Genomic DNA, 4,309 nt, shown 5'->3' with positions numbered 1-4,309 from the left:
TTATTTCCTTAGTCACCCTGGCTTTCTTGATTCCGTCTCTATTTCTGTGAATGTATACGTTGCAAATTGAATAAAGCTTTATTTAGAGAAAAACGTTTGTACACTGCACACATCTCGTATGCACATGCCAGGCATATGTATTACAGTCATTTTGTGTGGATGAAACAATGACATGTTTATGGAAAACCTTTTTTTTTAAATTACAAAAAAAAAAAAGATTGTTTATGATTCTCCAAAGGGTGAAAGACTTTGATTGTATTTGGAGTAGAAAGTTAAGAAACATGATTTCTTCTTAGTTTTTTGGAATTAAGCTTTAATCAACCGCACACCTGAAACCCACCCTGCACATACTGAACAGTGTTCCTTTTATGATTCCCCTGCTAATGAGACTGTGTGAGTGTGAGGTGACAACACATCCACTGACACCTGTTGTACAAATTTTTGTAAAAATGTCAAATTCATGAAGAATAACACAAAATTTATATCCCATGACTTTTTCTTACTGAAGATTACTTTTTAAAATTGACTATACATACTGTATTGTATCGATACTTGAAGCTTTATTAAATAAACTGAAACTGAAACAAAACAATCAGATTACACATAACTATCTACTTATTAGCATGTATATTAATGGAATACTGACAAAGTATTAGTCATTACAAATCCCTTATTAACACCTTATCATGTATGACCATATTCTAACATTAATAGGCCATTAATTAAGAGTTTACCGTATGTGACCTTCTAATTACTATGTAATGATAATGCGCTTTTCTTAGTATGGACCTATTAAGTGGGTAGTACCACAAAAACTGTTATTCTTTCTTATTAATATTGAATGAATGCAACCTATTCTTATTGAACAAAACACAAACTGCATGTGTTAATATTGATAAATAGAGCGCGGTGGAGCGAGTTGTCTTTCAAATCCTGGCTCTGTTAGTCTACAAATGTTATCCCCACGTTGCTCATGACAGCTGTGCCGGCAGTGTGTGAATGGGTACAAAAGATGTGCATTAGAAAACGCGCTTTACATAGATGCGCTGTATGAGTGAGTGTGTGAGTGACAAAACTGTAGTGTGAAGCTGCTTTGTGTAGTTGTCGAGAAGACGAGAAAAGCGCTATATAAATAGAGACCATTTACTATTCTATAGTGGGGTCTAGGGCAGTGATTCCCAAAGACCATCTTCAGTCAAGATTTATGTGCGTGAGTGTTACATAACATGCATAACGTAATATGCGTGTGTGCCACAGGGGTCTGTGCTTGGTCCGGAATTGTTTACATAATGACATTATGCAAAGTATCTGGAAATGTACAATAAGGTTAAAAAGTGCTTTGTAATGACTAATGAATAAAGGGTCAGTATTCCACTGGTCCATGCTATTAAGTAGATAGTGAATGCTGAATATGTTAAGCCTATTATAAAGAGGTTTTGCATTACTTTTATGACCCACCCAGACAGTGTTTGACTCTTCACTGTTAAGTCCACCTTAGAACCAAACTAAGACTTGATGACTTGAACTTAGTGGGGACTTAATGATAGCTAAAACTTTAACTTGAAGTGGACTGGGGGCTTTGTGGCTCCATTATAACTAACACTGCATGAAGGTAGCATTGTAGTCAAGATTGCACGAACAAGACCATGGCCAGAATCCATTCAAAACCAAGACAGAGTCCAAGACCAAAACGAGGCCCTACATTGATCTTGGATTCAGTACTAAACTGCTCTGTCTCTTAAGTGTGGTCTTGACAGCGACACTACTTATGGGTGTAATTTCTGGTGCTTTTTGTGCACTGGCAGACGTAATGGAAATGTGTGGCTAAACGGTACTGGTTACTGGTAGTCACAAAGTGAGTACCAGTAACTTTGTGGCTGGGCTCCACTGCCTCGAGCTGAGTAATTGCTCTCTGTCCAAAGTGTTTTCCTCTCATGCAGTCTGATGATTGGTTTTTCCAGCTCACAGCCTAACAGCTGCTTGATGCACCGTGTGTTTTCTTTCCACGCACTGTCATCAACTTTAGCAGTCTTCTTCAACCTGGTAGTGCCATGTGGTGCCTTGAACAGCCCGTGCCATCACAGCAAATGAAATTGATGGATGAGTCAAAAGGGAATGGTCTTTATTTAGGACTACAGTTTGGCATAGATATGAGGGAGTGAGTTTATTGTAAGAAAGGGAACCTCCTTAAAGCAGGCTGAAGCTGTTTTACAAAGTCTGCTCTCATAAACAACCTCCCTGGAACAAAGTGCACAAGCCCTGAATTTTAAAGCAACTTCTTTCTGTCTGGAAAAATGAACCATGTCGTGTCATCTCTGCTGTATTTGATTAAATTGTGGAATACCTTTGTCATAGGGGCAACGGTGGCTCAGTGGGTGGGGCGTGCCGTCTTTCAAATGAAAGGTTGTGGATTTGATCCCTGTCTATGTGCCGATGTGTCCTTGGGAAGACACCTAACGCCACTGTATGAATGTGTGAGTGAAAGGGTGTGAAAGGGTGATCGGCAAAAGAGTAGTGTCAAGCAGCTTTGATCATCCAGACTAGAAATATGCGTTTACCATTATTGGAAAACTCATGGGAGCAGGACTTTCTTTTTCAGGGCAGGTCCCATGTGGGTTTGGGTCTTTTTACTAAGCGGGACAGCATGCTGTGAGTGTGTCATAGTGCAGGGAGCCTCAAACACCTTTCTGCCAGTTCCTGTTTTGTCAGTATGGAACACCTTTCTCCTACAGTTTAATATAGGAGGTAAACTGTTTTTCTTATTTGCACCACTATTCCATTTGTTTCTGTTTCGCAACGCCCCATTAACACCCCACAAGTGAGGATGAAATATTTCGATGGAATAGCTCAGGGCTTTTTCTTTTTCAGTGTTGCCAAACTGATACATAATAGTAATAATTATGAATAATAACTGTATTTATATACCACCATTCAAAACAGAGTTACAAGGTGTTTTACAATAAATGCTTTAGGCAAGCAGGCATACTGTCAAAGAACACAGCAACTTCAATTTACAAAATATGGACCCCACTTTATCCCTTCATGAAGCAGCCTTTTCTGACGGAAGACTAAAGTTTTATGTCACTTTGTAAATCACTCATTCACACTCCTTTATTTGTTAAGTTTGTGTGGTAAATCCAAACGAAGGGATTTTAACCACCAAGGTCACAAAACAACACCTTTGAAGTTACTAATAGAGGCAGCAGTGGATCAAAATGACATGTAATCTAATCAACTACTCCACTGTGCTGTGACGTACAGAATCGATGATGTACTTTTTGGACTGTAACGTGGGCAGTGAGTGGTTTACAACATGACACAAAGGTTCAGCTTCATTACAGTCACAAAAGGCTGTCTTATGAAAAGATGAAACAGAGAGCACATGTTTCAAATAGCCCAGACGAAAGGAGGTGTAGAGGTGCAGCCATGTTTTCTTTGAGAGCGTGCTTGCCTGTGTCATACTGCTTCTAGGTAAATAGGTCACACCACTCCGACTCCGCCATGTGTCTATGCCTTACCCTGTACAACCGCCTCTCAGAGTGTGGTTTAGTTTCTGCACAACAGTAACGCAAACTAACAGTTTTGGGAGTACATCCATATGGGCTGGAGTATGTATGGGACTCCATGTGTTTGGTGTTGTGCATACAGAAGGGTCAGATGGTGGGTCAGACAGATTCTGATCCAGTGCTGAGGTAATCCTATAAGTCAGAGGTGCGCTCTAAACCACTCTGACCTCTGTGCTCCTGCATCACAATGTTTACACTGGCTCCACTGGCATTAAACACAAGGCACATATTTTTAACATTAGGATCCTCCCAGCTCACCCTGGGCCATGTAAATAGTGAGCTGCTTGTCAGCCTGGATCAGTCAGCTCACTGTCTGTTTGGACCAGCTCCATATGTGTGTGACTGAGTGTGTATGATTGTGTTTACTGAAGCCAAAAGATAGCGCCGGTAGGTCAGGATCTTGAATTGTCTCAAACAATAGCGCTTTCCATCACCCAGGATCCCTGAACTGTTTAACAAATACGGTGAAAAGTGATAACAATGTGGCGCAGTGGTTTTATTTAAGTGAAGGGTATTGCATTACATATTGAAGTCCTACATTTCAGTGTGAGTCTTCTTGCAACTGGGAAGGTTGTGGGTTAGATTCCCAGCTCCACAGGTCTGTATGCCAATTGGGCAAGACACTAAACCCCATGTCGTTCCTGTCTGCTGTGATGGAGGGACTGTTCGCTTTAAATGGCAAGACAAGATCATTTTCATCTGCAGGGGTTGATATCAGAAATATAAAAGTGATATTATAGTCG

Source organism: Solea senegalensis, linkage group LG11 (assembly GCF_019176455.1).
Source record: "Solea senegalensis isolate Sse05_10M linkage group LG11, IFAPA_SoseM_1, whole genome shotgun sequence".
Taxonomy (NCBI): Eukaryota; Metazoa; Chordata; class Actinopteri; order Pleuronectiformes; family Soleidae; genus Solea; species Solea senegalensis.
The sequence above is the reverse complement of the archived record's forward strand: the minus strand, read 5'-3'. Positions refer to the sequence as shown.